The sequence below is a fragment of the Callospermophilus lateralis genome, unplaced genomic scaffold (assembly GCF_048772815.1).
Source record: "Callospermophilus lateralis isolate mCalLat2 unplaced genomic scaffold, mCalLat2.hap1 Scaffold_127, whole genome shotgun sequence".
Lineage (NCBI taxonomy): Eukaryota > Metazoa > Chordata > Mammalia > Rodentia > Sciuridae > Callospermophilus > Callospermophilus lateralis.
Genome location: NW_027512450.1, coordinates 1,003,446 through 1,018,580, shown reverse-complemented (window position 1 = coordinate 1,018,580; position 15,135 = coordinate 1,003,446). Strand labels below are relative to the sequence as shown.

The following is a 15,135-nucleotide window of genomic DNA, read 5'->3' as shown; positions in this document are numbered from 1 at the left end:
TTTATTAAAAAGAAATTTGACATGCTCTTATTTAGAAATGAAAATTCCTAAAAAGTGTTGGACATGACTATGCAAACCAGAATTATGCTAAGTGATCTACATAAATTGTCTTTTTATTTTCACAATAATCTTGAGAGTTTAATTCCATTATCGTCTCATTTCACAGATGAGATTGAAACAAAGCTTTGTTAAATAAGCTGCCCCAGGGCACACAGTCCATAAATAACAGAGTTGGTATTTATACCTAGATAGTGTGATCCAGAGCCAGTACACTGAACCACTACAACAAGAATGACGGTGAAAACAACACAAATTAAAATCCACAATACTCAGAAGAAATGGCTAACCAGGAACGCAAAAAAATATAAGGGAAAAGAAAGGAAGTGTATTACTAAAGAAAAACCCAGAAATAAATGGGGGAGGGGTGGGTTGCAGAAAAAAAGCTGAAAAGTTTACTCTTTGAAAAGAACCAAAATGTTAAAAGTCTGGAATGTAGTGGGGGTGGGGAGAAAGAATATCAGCATTAGAAATTACAGTATGGAGTAGTTTTCTTTTTTTTTTTTTTTAATGGTTATAAGGATTTAACCCAGGGGTACTCTCCACCTCTGAGCTACATCCTCAGCTTGTTTTTTAAATTTGTTTCGAGACAGGGTCTCACTAAGTTACTGAGACTGGCCTTGAACTTGCAATTCTCCTGCCTCAGCCTCTGGAGTTACTGGGATTCCAGGTGTGCACCACTTCTCCAAGGTGAATATGAAGTTTAAGCTAGTAAATTTTTAAAAATATATTAAAATATTTTTTATAAAATATAAATCATTAAAATTGAGAAAATAGATCCAACAGGAAATATCCACTTTAAAATAACAAACAATGATGTAAAACACATGGAATATTTTGAAAAGGTTATCAAAAATCAATCTATAAAAGGGCCCTGTCTTAGTCCATTCAGGTTGCCATAACAAAATGTCTTAGACTGTGTAACATACAAACAACAAAAGTGTTATTGCTCACAGTTCTGGAGCCTGGGAAATCCAAGATCAAAGCACCAATATTCAGAGTTTAGCTAAGGTTTCTGTGCTTCATTAATGCCTCCTTCTAGTTGTGTCCTCCTGTGGTGGAAGGGACAAATAAGTACCCTCAGGCCTCTTTTGTAAGAGCACTTATCACATTAATGAGTGCTTTGCCCTCATGGCTTAACCACCTCCCTGAAAGCCCCACTTCATAATAGCATTGCACTGGGGATTCAGTTTCAACTGTGTTGAGGGTTCAGGGGAGACACAAACATTCAGACTATAGCCAGTCATCAAACACAAATGATTATAAAAGTAGGGAACAAGTAATTCCTAGGCTATATTAATTAACACAAAATATGCAAAAATAGAAAGCTTGCTGATTCACTTATGTGGGTGCTGACATGGCCTGGCTATTAAAATTTTATAAGGAAAACACACTCATTCATGAACACAGATATAGAAATTCTAAGTATTAGCAAAATGAACACAGATTTTTTTAACTTGATTTAAAATTTTTTTATTAGTACATTGTACTTATACATAATAGTAGGGTTCATATTTACATGATCACACATGCATGGAATATAATTTGTTTCCTATCAGTCCCCAGTACCTCTTCTTTCCCTTCCTTTCTCCCCTGCCCTCTCACCCAGATTCCCCCTCCTCTACTCCATTTGCCTTTCACCCTTCTGTTTGCTGTTTTTATAAATTGGTATTTTATAGGTATAGACAAAGGTGAATTCACTGTGGTACATTCACACATGCATACAGCATAATTTGGTCAACCTCATTCTTCTGTTCTTCCCCTTTCCCATCTCTCTCCACTTCCCCCTCAACGTCTCTTCTCTATTACAATGATGTCCCTTCCATTTTCTGGTGTCCCCCCCTTTTCTAAATTCTCTTGTTTTGCCATAACTTCTGCATATTAGAGAAAACATTAGACTTTTGACTTCTCAGAATACATTCTTAAAATATAAGTAGGATTTATCTCAGGTATCCAAGGCTGATTTGAAATTCAGCATATATTAATGTAAATCATTATATTCAAATTAAAGAAAGTATAATTATCTTAAGGAGAGCAAAAAATATTTGATGCAACTGGACACTCGTATTTTTATGTTATATAATATTAGTTTTATTTTATTTTTACAGCACTGGGGAAAATCCAGGGGTACTGTACCAGTAAACAACAGCCCTTTTTATTTTTATTTTTTAAAAACTTGAGGCGCGACTTGCTAAGTTGCCCAGGGTGGCCTCAAACTTGTGATCTTCTTGCCTCAGCCTGTAGAGTTCCTGGGATTAAAGGCACTTACCACCACCTGTGGCGACACTAGCATTTTTAAGAAGAAAGCAAACCATTTTAGTTCAACAGAATTACAGAGAAATTTTCTTATCTTAATGAGTGTTATATGCATATACCAGCCTCACATCTAATGATGAATAAATGTTTTCCCACTAAAGCTTGTTCAATATTATTGTGAGAGACCTAGATAGCGCCATGTGAAAAAAAAGAAAATTTACAAGTGGCAAACTAAGAGAAAATATTTTCTATATTTATTAAAATATATTTATTATTCATAATAAAGTCCAAAATAATCAATTAAAATAGGAAGACTAGTAAAAACATGGGGCAAAAAATATAGTCACTTTCACAAGAAATGTAAATGATGCATAGAAATATAACTTAAAACAACAATGAGTTTCAGGGGTTTTTTGTTTGTTTTGCCCTTACTGGCAAAATTTTAAAAGATTGATACATTCAGTTATAAACATGTGAGAAATTAGATATTTTTATGGACAGTTGATTAGAATATAACCTGTAATATCTACTTCAAGACAATTTGGCAAAATGTACCTAAATTTTTGCACTATAATTTTCCTTCAGTTAACAATATTATTTCCACAATTTTAGCCTACAGAAATTAATTGTGCATAGTGCAAATCAATATATTGTAGTGTGCTCTCAGAATATTGACATATGCTTCTTGAAGTATTGTTTCAAATAGTGAAAAATTAGAAATAATTGAAGTTTCAATTAGTAACAAGATGATTAAATTATATGACTTTTACAGTTTGGAACATTATGCAGCTTTTTAAAAATGAGGATGATGTGCACTAAACATACAAAGAGCTGGGAGACGTATTTTGAAAAGTAAGACTAAATTATAAGCAAAAAAATGTTTTTAATAATTTTTTAGTTGTAGATGAACACAATATCTTTATTTTATTTATTTATTTTCATGTGATGCTGAGGATCGAACCCAGTGCCTCATACTTGCGGGCCAGTGCTCTGCCACTGAGCCAAAATCCCAGCTTGCAAAAATGAATTTCTTATATTACATTCACATAGATAATTAGGACTTATGCTCACAATTGTAGTCTCTAGGGAGAACAGTGAGAAAGAGTAGGAAATAATGGCAAGATTAATGTCTTACTGTCAGTATTTTGGTATTATTTGAATCTTTCAATGAAAATATGTTTGTGTAAAGTTTTTGACTTTTAAAATTTTGGTTGCAAATTAAGATAGACAAAACATGCACAAATGATAAATTATCAAATTATAATAAGTTTTACATATGTATTACTCATGTAACCACGAAGATACAAAATATTTCTGCTACCCAGAATGCTTCATTGTGCCTACACCATAAGTAATCACTATTTTTACTTTAATCACCATAGATTATTATTTCTGACCATGAATTTTGTGGAGATGAACCCATACTGCTTTTTCCAATTTCATGTCTTGTCTTTTCTCTGGTATCATGTCTTGTATACTCATCAGTGTTAAAAAATTCTTATTGCTGTATGGTATTTCATTGTATAAGTGTACCGCAGTTTATCAATTCTGCTGTTGATAGACATCTGAGTTATTTCCAGTTTATGGCTATCATAAAGAAAACTGCTGTGAATGGTCCTACACATTCCTTTTGCTTTACATATCTATACCCCTCTCTTATATACCTAGTATTAGAATTTCTAGATCATAGTGGAAGTTTTAGTAGACCTCAGCAGTTCAAACTGGTTGTACAAATTTACACTCTCATTTGTATTATATAAAACTTCCTATTCTAGCTGCTCCATGGCCTTTCCACACTTCATATTGTTAGTGTTTTTCATTTTAGCTAGCCATTATGTTGGGCTTATATTGATACCTCTTTATGGTTTATTCTTATTTGTAGTTTACTGATAAATAATCACGTGGAACATCTTTTCATGACATATGTCGATATTGATATTCTCTTTTGTAAAATGCCAACTCAAATTTTTTGCTCATTTTGTTTGTTGATTTACTTGCCTTTTCCTTATTGATTTTTAAGCATTCTTTAGGTATCACAGATATGCAACATATATGATATGTGTACATATCCCTACTGATACATATAGCAAATCTTTTACTAGATTTTGTCTTGCTGTTCCATTCTCTTAATAATGTCTTTTGATAAACAAAACTTCAGAACGTTATTAATATTTTCTTTTATGATTCATATTCTTAGGGGTCTTTTTACTAAAATCAGAGCCAAGTAGTTGCAGTTGGAGACCCTAGGGCCCACAAAGCTGAAAATGTTTACTATCTACAACCCCTCTTGTAGAATATTACTGTTATTTTTTTCACATTTAGGCCTACAATCCTATTGGAATTAACTTTTGTAAATGGTGTGAAATAGGCTTTGCTCCCATGAATGGAATAATGCCATCATTTGCGAGAGGGTTTCTAGTAAAAGCAAGTTTCTCTCTCTCTCTCTCTCTCTCTCTCTCTCTCTCTCTCTCTCTCTCTCTCTCTCTCTCTCTCCTGTGCACACTCTCCCACTATGTGGGTCTTTCTGCGCTGTTATAATGCATCAAGAAGAGCCTTACCAGATGCATCCCCTTGATTTTGGACTTCCAAGCCTCCAGAACTGTGAATGAAATAAATTTATTTTCTTTATTAATTACCCAATATTTGGCATTCTGTTATAGCAGTAAAAGATGGATCAAGACAGTAGAGTTAAAGTCTGTTTCTGTCATATGAATTTCCAATTGCTCCTCAGCACAATTTATTGAGAAAAAAAAGAAATCTTATCACCACAAAATTGCAATGGCATCTTTGTTATGCATCAGGTTACTATATATGTGTGGCCTATTTCTAGGCCCTTCTCTTCTACTGGTCTATTTATATATTATCACATAAATACCCCTCTGTCTTAAATAGTGTAGCTTTATAGTAAGAATTTTTAAAAATCAAATTAAAATTTTTTTCCTCCACATTTTTTTTTTGGTATCAGAGATTGAACTCAGGAGCAATCAACCACTGAGCCACATCTCCAGCCCTATTTTATTTAGAGACAGGGTCTTACTGAGTTGATAATCACCTCACTATTTGCTGAGCCTGGATTTGAACTCACGATTCTCCTGTCTCAGCTTCCCAAGACCCTGGGATTACAGGCATGTGACACTACATCTAGCTCTCCCAGCACATTTTTTATTGGTGCATTATAATTGTACATAATGGTGGAATTTGTTGTTACGTATTAGTTCATCCACACAATATAATTTGGCCAATATCACTTTATGTTAAATGTTATTATATGATGGTAGTAAATTCTCCAACAATGTCTTTTTCTTGATTTCTTGACTATTATAGGCCATTTGCATCCCCTTATAAATTTTAGATGCCCCTAATAAATTTCCACAGAAAAACACAATGAGATCTTGGCTGAGATTGCATGGAATTAATAAGTTAATTTAGAGAGAATTGGCATTTTTACAATATTGAATCTGCAAATCCATGAGCATGCTATATCTAGTCTTCTATTTAGATCTTTAATTTTCCCTGAAATATTCTGTAGTTTTCAGTTTTGTGATCTTGCATGTCTTTCCTCAGATTTTTTCTAGAAACATGATGTTTTCCAATGAAATTAATTGCTTAAATATTATTTTATTTATTAATTCTTTTTGCAAATACATATATACCTTAGGTTTTATATTCAGTGATCTAAGTGAATTTACTAATGCTAATTGTGTATATATTATTTTGAGTTTTTTTATGTTTAGAGCATGTCATCCAGAATGACAGCTTTAGATCCTTCTTTCCATTACTTATACCTTACAATTTTTGTTGTTGTTATTGCCTTCTTACACTCACAAGAACCTACAGAGGCAATGATTAATAGTGTAATTAAATATACTTGAATTATTTCTGAACTCAGAGAAAGCACTTGACATTTAATCATTAGATATGTAACAGTAGAATTTTTATTTTTATTTTTTTTTCAGTATGAAAACTATCCTTTATTTTGTATTGCCCTACTTGAGTTCTATTATTTTTATACAATCTTGATTAATAAATAAAAACTAAAAAAGGGATCAGTACAGAAAATACATTAAGTAAATTAAAGTAAACAACTAAGACTGGGGAGATCCAAGACAGCAAGACAAGCCAAAGAATCAAACTACCCAAGGAGTTTTCTATTGAGTCATTTTTTTTCTTCAAGTTCTAGTGACCACTTAATAAGTACATCAGCCAAAAAACTAGAAGCAAATGCAGGCTTTTGCACTGTATAAAGTGCTAATTTTAATAGATTCATAAAAAGAAAATATTTAACAATGATCATTAGTAAAAGTTATGGTCATCCAATTCAAATTAATATTAGACAGTTTACAACATTTATTGCTAGTGTTTTAGCTCTATATAAGCAACATTTAAGGAACTGCAGAGCTAGTTTTTTAAACTTCACAGAAAATCCAGTATAATACTGAGTGCTTATCATGCAAAAAAATAGCCTTAAGAAGTAATTCAAATGTTAACAGTACTATGGTCCTACAATAGGCCTCTTTCAGAGACTAGTAACTGTGTAGATCATCATAGTGACTATATAAATGTATCCAAATAAACAGAACAGTTATAGACACAAACCACACATGGTGAGGTGGTCATGAACATGGTCACTGGCCATCTAGTTCTAAAGCTTCAACAATGTGTGCAGCAGAGGAACGATCTTTAGGATCTTCATTAGTGCATACAGAGAATAGTTCAATTACTTTCTGGAAGGATTCATCCAGTTCTTCCATATTAATAGGTAGCCTGGTTCCCAAAGCTGTATAATATGCCTCATCATTGAAGTCACCTTCATCAAAAGCTTAATCTTCATCATCATCATCATCATAAAAATTAAAGTGTGGAATAGATAAAGTCATCATTTCCCACAGAGTAAGGCCATATGCAAATATGTCTGCCTTATCAGTAATAATACCATTTTCCTCCAAAGCTTCCTTGGGCTTTCATGGCTCAGTACCAATGTAACAGGCCTCAGGATCAGTCACAGTCATATTTTCATCCAATGGTAGAGAGACTCCTACATCACAGATTTTAATTGTTTAAAAATCACCTTTAATTACAACATTTGAGGACTTTATATCTCCATGAAGCAGTTTCTTTTCTTGGTGCAAATTCTTTAGCCCTCTTGCCATGTTCAAAGCAACCTTCAAAATTACAGCTGCTGGAAAGGCATCTTGGCTGTCTTTATTTTGTTCCTCTGTTAAATCATTTAGAGACTTTTCACCTCCATACTCCATAGCAAGGCACAGACTGCCATCACTGGCTTCAGTAAAAGCATGATAACCTACAATGTTTGGATGATGAAGGCTTTTCAAAATCTTAGCTTCATCAATCAGTCTCTTTTGGTATATACTCCGATAATCATCACTGCAGATGGGATTAATCTTTTTCACAGCCCAAAGAGAATGAGACAAACCTCTTGGAAATCTTTTCATTAGGTAAACATTTACCCCAGTCCCAAAGTCAAGCTTCTGCATAAATGGAGAGGCAAGGATAGTTATATATGGAGTTGAACATAACACAGATTTCCTTTTTTCAGATAATTTGCTTGGTGTCTTGAAATTATCAGTTCCTTTCATTGAAACAACCACTCTAGGTCAGGTAGCTCTCCAATCCGCACCAGCATTGCTCACCTTCGGCCCTAGAATTTTTATATATAACCTTTATCATCTTAAAGAAGTCCTCTTCTGGGGATGGAGTCTTAACTCAGTGGTGAAGCTACAAAAGAAAAGCCTCGCATGCATGAAGCACTGGGTTCCATCCTCAGCACCACATAAAAATAAATAAATCAAATAAAGGAAATTGTGTCCATCTACTAAAAAATAAAAAAAAATAAAAATAAAAAAGTTTTCTCCTATCCCCAATTTGCTGAGTTTTCTTATGAACTAGTGGCTAACTTAATTGGAGGTCTTTTTGTATTTGTTGAGATGGTCCTATGGTTTTCACCTTTATTATGTTGATAAGATGAATAATACTGATTAACTTTCAAAGTTTAAACCAATTTTTACTTCTGAAAAAAAGCCAAATTTGGTCATAATATATTATTCTTTGTATGTATTCTGTGGATTTAACTATCTAATACTTTGTTTTAATTTTTGTACATATGTTCATAAGTCTTATAATTTTCTCTTCTTGGAATGTCTTTGTCATATTTTTGTGTCAGGGTTATGATAGCTTCAAAATGAGCTAGGAAAAAAATTGTTCTCTTTATTCCTTAAAAGAAATTGGGTAGGACTGATAATTATTTATTTCTTAAATATTTTGATGAAATTACCTTTCTGAAAGACATCAGACTTGAAATTTTCTTTGGGGATAAATTATAGATTTAATATGTTCAACAGTGATTCCGATTTTATGATTTTCCTTTGATCAACTAGATAACTTGGGTTTTATTAAAAATTATTTTGCATAGTTTGTCAAATTTATCTGTATAAAATTGTTTAAAATATCTCTCTATTCTCTTTTATGTCTGTAGGACCTATATAGTTTTATTTCCCTTTAATTCTGATATTAGTAATTTATATTGACTATTGTGAATTGTGCTGCTATTAACTTGGTTATGCATACATCACTGTAGCATGATGACGTCAGTTCTTCAGGATAAATACTGAGGAGTGGTACAGCTGGGTGATACGGTGGTTCCATGCCTAACTTTTTAAGGAAACTCCATACTGATTTTCATATTGGTTGTACAATCTAACATGCCACCAAGAGTGTAAAAGTGTTCCTTTTTCTCCACATCCTCTCCAGCATTTTTATTGTTTGTATTGTTGATGACTGCCATTCTGACTGGTGTGAGATGAAATCTCAGTATAGTTTTGGTTTGGATTTCCCTAATTGCTAATGATGTTGAACATTTTTGAATATCTTTGTTGGCCATTTGTATTTCTTCTTTTGAGAAGTGTCTGTTTAATTCATTTGCCCACTTATTAATTGGGTTATTTGATTTTTTTTGGTGTAAAGTTTTTTGAGTTCTTTATATATTCTGTAACTTAATCCTCTGTCAGTAGAATAGGCTAACAAAGATTTTCTTCCATTCTGTTGGTTTCCCTTCACATTCTTGTTTCCTTTGCTATGCATAAGCTTTTTTAATTTGATGTCATCCCATTTACTACTCTTGGCATTATTTCCCAAGCTTTAGGAGTTCTATTGAGAAAGTCATTTCCTGTGCCTATATGCTAGAATGTTGACCCTATATTTTCTTCTAGGAGTTGTATAGTTTCTGATCTAATTCCTATGTCTGATCGATTTTGAGTTGATTTTTGTGCAAGGTGAGAGCTAAAGGTCTAGTTTCATTCTTCTACATATGGATAACCAGTTGTCCCAGCACCATTTATTAAATGGCTGTCTTTTCTCCAGTGTATGCTTTTGGCACTTTTGTCAAGGATCAGTGACTATATCTGTGTGGGTTTGTATCTGTGTCTTCTACCCTGTACCACTGGTATATGTATCTTGTTTTTATGCCACTACCATGCAGTTTTTGTTACTGTAACTCTGTAGTATAATTTAAAGTCAGCTACTGTGATGTCCAGCATTGCTTTTTTGGCATAGAATTGCTTTGGCTATTATGGGCCTTTTATTCTTCCAAATGAATATAGGACTCTTTTTTTCTTGTTCTGTGAAGAGAGTCATGGGTATTTTGATGGGAATTGTATTGAGTCTGTGTATTGCTTTTGGTAGTGTGGCCATTTTAGCAATATTAACTCTGCTTATCCATGAACATGGGAGATCTTTCCATCTTCTGAGGGCTTCTTCAATTTCTTTCTTCTTGTTCTATATTTTTCATTGTAGAGGTCTCTCAACTCCTCAGTTAGATTTATTTCTAGTTGTTCCCCTGCCTCCCCCAGGCTACTGTGAATGGAATGGAATTGTTTTCATGATATTTTTCTCAGCAGATTCATTGTTGGTATATAGGGAAGTTATTAATTTTTATGTTGATTTTGTAACCTGCTATTTTGCCAAATTTGTATATTAGCTCTAGTAGTCTTTTAGTGGAGTTCTTTGGATCTTCTAGGTATAGGATCATATCATCTGTAAATAATGATAATTTGACTTCTTTCCTTCCTATTTCTATCCCTTTTATTTCCTTCTCTTACCTAATTGCACTGGCTAGTATTTCTAGTACTATATTATTAAACAGGAGTGGTGAGAGTGGCTGTCCTTTTTTTGTCCCAGATTTTAAAGAAAATGCTTTCAGTTTTTCCTCATTTACCCTGAGTTTGGTTTTGGATTTTTATTTATAGCTTTTATGATGTTGAGATAGGTTCCTTCTATCCCTACTTTTTTCAGTGTTATTTATAATAAATGGGTACTGTATTTTGTCAAAGACCTTCTCTGATCTATTGAGATGACTAAGTGATTTTTGTTCTTAATTTTATTTATTTAATGGATTATATTTATTGATTTGCATATATTAAACAATCCTTGCACCTCTGGAATAAACCAATTTGCTCATGGTGTATAATCTTCTTAATATGTTGCCAAACACGATCTGTCTGCTAATATTTTATTAAGTATTTTTGCATCTCAGTTCATCAGGAATATTTGTCTATAGTTCTATTCCTTGGTGACAAATCTCAACTTTTAAATTTCAAAGTTGGCACACAAAAACCAAAAAGAAAGGGGAAAAATACCACACTCTGAGACACTCTGAAGGTACTGCAGTAATCTTAAAACATTTCTCTTTGAAATGTTTGGAAAATCCAGAATAAGGAGTCAAACAAATTTAGAGGTCAAAAATAGAATTCTTGCTGGGTATGATGAGGCAGACATGTAATCCCAGGGACTTAGGAAGCTCAGGCAAGAGGATCACAAATTCATGGCCAGCCTCAGAAATTTAAAAAATGAAATAAAGGACTGGGGAAGGGGATATGGGTCAGTGGTAAAAAGTCCCTGAGTTCAATCCCCAGTGCTAAATAAATAAATAAACCTTTATTCTAGCTAATAAGTATTTATTTTGGGAATTAAAAGCAGCAGCCAGAAGCATTAGAGGAAGAGAAATAATGGAAAGAAATAGACTCCTTTCCATCTAATGTGAGCCTCAGGGCTAAGAATAAAAGGCTCCAGGTGAAGTGTCATGCATTTGTAATCCCAATGATTGGGGAGGTGGAGGTAGGAGGAAAGGCAGAAAGTGAAAAGGACAGATATAATAAATTATAGTTTATATTTTGAAGAATCAGGATGGCAAATTCCAGGCTAACCTGGACAGAAAAGAAAAAAGAGTGGGGGCTGGGTATGTTGCTCAGAGGTAAATCTCCCTGGATTCAATCGCCAGTACACTTTTCCCCACTCCCCAAAAGGGCATGTTACTATTTTTAATACAATTCTAAAGAATACTAAAATAGGCTTGTGTGGACAGCCTATCTTGTGTATTTATTTTAAGCAAATGTGTTATTTCAAAAAGAAAACAAAAAACAGAAACCAAATGTGTTCAATTTTGCTTTTCCTGTTTTAAATGAATTAAGGTCTTTTCCCTCCCCATTTAACCAGTATCATTCCTCTCCTCTAGGCTTGGGGCAAAACAACACTTACAGATTTGCAAGAAACATAGCATCTTTATTTATGCAGATTTCGGGCAATTTTGATAAGTGAAATAAGCCAACTCAAATGGATGTCCGTTTTACTTCTTCTGGGCTCTGATCTGGGCACTCTCCAGTCAGTCACTTAATAAGTAGACCTCGATTTCATTTTTCAAACCTATTGAAACAGGAGCGTTGCTAGATGATTGCCAAAATCCTTTGGAACTTTTCCACTCTTAAGAACTGTCCCTTGAGGTTCCTTTACTTGTGTTCAGCATCGTGCGTTGTCACTTCAATCCACGTTCCAGCCTCCAGAGACAGGCTACCGTGGGCACCAGGAGTTTGCTCCAGAGGCTGTGGAGTGGCCGCATTCTCCGGGACACTGGCAGATCCTGTCGCAGGCCGGTTATTTTGGAATCCGAGGCGGGAACCCTTCCAGTTCAAATTCCGGATCTTGAAGCGCCACCCGGAGCCCCACCCTGCTCGGGTCTCAGCCCGAGGCTCCAATTGCACTTCCGAGGTTTGGCGGGACCCGGGCGGGGCTTATGTCATGTGACAGGACTGTGTCCCTCCCGCCCTCCCGCTTCCTGCACCGGACAGTCCCGGTGGCGCCTCCTCCTTCGAACGTGGTGTCCCCGCAGCCGCCACGCTCTCCCGGACTAGGTGCTGCAGCCATGGCTCCTGGCCAGCTCGGTGAGGCCCTTGCGGAGCCGCGCTATCTGCGAGCTTGCTTTGCAGCTCGGTGTCCCACCATGACTGTGGCCGGGCGGCCACCGCCGGCCGGGCTGGGCAGGGCTGCGGACCCCTCTGTGGGCTTCGATCAGTGCCCAGAGCCCGCTTGTCCCCGCGCAGCGTCTCCTTCTCCGGGCTCGCCAGCTTGCGACCCAGGTGGCTTCGGGGCAGGGCCTGCCTGTCGTAGGCCCAGACGCTGGCCTTGTCACGCATGAGTTTCCTCCCCCAGGCCTTGGAGAAGCGATGTAACATACTGCAAATAGTGAGCAAAAAATGCCTTCTCTTTCAGCCTTGTTCAGTGTCTCTGACAAAACTGGCCTTGTGGAATTTGCCAGAAACCTAACGTCTCTTGGTTTGAATCTGGTTGCTTCCGGAGGAACTGCAAAAGCTCTCAGAGATGCTGGCCTGGCAATCAGGTAAGGCACAATTTAGTTTTTAAGGTAAGTCCAGGCAGAAAGTGATCCATCCAGAAAAGAATGTAATCCAGGAACCCTGAATAAAACTCCTTATACTGAGTAACGCTGCAAGGTTGGAGCAGTCCTCACCCACTTCATGAAAGAGGAAAATGAGCCTCAAAAGTTTAGTAACTTAATAGATCTAGAGTCAAGTAAGGTGTATGATTGGAACCCAGGTAGTTTCAGAACCCCAGATTAATTTAGGTGGGTCATCTATTATGCACGATGAACTCAAAAGTTATAATTCCGTCTGTTCACGTGATTAACTGTTTAATAAAGCTGTTTACATTTTGAAGAATCACATTTACTTCCCCTTGGCACCTCCCCTAACAGAATGAAAGAAAGAACAAGTCATTCATTGGCTCATTTATTACCTTACTATGCAGTGGAAGGAGATGTCCAGAAGATAAAGCAGAAGGCCATTCCAGACCTCAAGAAACTTGCATTATGGCTGGAGAGGAGGGAAGGCCACTGAAAGGCGGAAAATGATAAAGGACAGATATAATAAACTGTAGTGAGAGTTCAGAGGAAGGCCATATCAACCTCAGAGAGATTTTAGAAAAGGGATGAAATTGCCTTTGTTGCTGTGTGAAAAGTTCACTTCTGGCCCTCCAGACCATGTCGATGTGGATTATCCACATTTTTCTTCATGTAATTCTGTGGTGCATGAGCAGAGCCTCCCTAGATGTACAAATTCAGATGCCAAGAGAAAGCTTTATTAAATAAATGCTTTCTCTAAAATTTTTTTTGTCCTTTTCCAGTACTGAGAATTGAATCAAGGGTGTTCTACCACTGAGCTACTTTCCCAGCTCCCTACTACCTCCTACCCCACCACACACACTTTTTACAAAAGAAATTTTGAGACAGAGTCTCACTAAGTTTCCCAGGCTGGCCTCAAATTTGGAATCACCCTGCCTCAGCTTCCCAAGTAACTGGGGTTACAGATGTGTACCTCTGCACCCTGGAGCTTCTCAAATCCTTTTTACATCTTAACACTGAGGTAGTAAAAGTGGCTTCTGATTCTCAACATGTTGATGTATTCCTTCCAGTGTTTTTATAAGCATTTCCTCTCTTATGTGAGGTATGTGAGAATCACAGAAAGCTGGCAGGTCTATTTTTCTGAAGAGCAGCAGGATGAGACTATGAAGTCCATATATCTTCTTTCCATTGGGCTGAGTTGGGGTCAGTTCTCATCTGCCCCCACCTTTTTCTCCTTCAAACCTTGTGTTTTGGAAACATTCTAGGCATAATGAATATAAGGTGTAAAATAATAATAACCTCTTATGTGTGTGCTATCGAGTTTAAATAGTCATCAACTTTCCAGTGTTATTGTTATTTCTGTCTCTACCTACTCCTCACTTACCCCCATTATGATGATAGCTTTTCTTTTTTTTTAAATTGAGAAGATCGATATGTTTCTATCCTGTTAAAGGGTGAGAATGTTCTCCATGAATGGTTTTTATAGAGCCCAGCACAATAAACTTCACTGAATGGAGTAAGACAAGTGAGAGGGGTATGTTTTGTTGTTTGTTTTTTTGGTACCAGGAATTGAACCCAGGGGTGCTTAGCTACCCAGCCATATCCCCAACCCTTTTTATTTTTTTTTATTTTGGGCTCTAGAGTCTCACTTAGTTGCTTAGGGCCTCTCTAAATTGCTGAGGCTGGCTTTGAATTTGTAGTCCTCCTTCCTCTGCCTCCAAGCCACTGGGATTACAGGAATGTCCCACCATGCCCTACCTGAGGGGTGTTTTATGTATATTAACTCATATAGTCCTCCCAGTAACATTTTTGCTATGGGTGATATTGTCGCTATTAGGCAATTAAGAAAACTGAGTTACACAGAAATCTGTACGGGGTTGGGTATGTAAGTCAGTGGTAGAGTGTTTATGTAGCACGCAAAGAGGCCAGGATCTTTCCCAAAAAGGTAACTATTGTCTTGTGTGGTCAACTGGTGAGGTTTCAGAGTATACAATAGTAAATAGAGAAGACTACATGTGTTACAGACAAATTCTTGAGTACAAAGGAATAACAAGCTTTTTAACCCCACATGTTTATTTCTAGGAATAAATCTGCTATCTCTGTTTTAAGTGATAATCTTT

The 15,135-nt window shown here is 36.0% G+C and overlaps 1 pseudogene; it reads right to left on the bottom strand.

Annotated features, from left to right (window-relative positions):
- Window positions 1-6,938: 6,938 nt before the first annotated feature.
- On the bottom strand, window positions 6,939-7,910 carry LOC143387315 (lymphokine-activated killer T-cell-originated protein kinase pseudogene; annotated as a pseudogene).
- Between the last annotated feature and the right edge of the window lie 7,225 nt (window positions 7,911-15,135).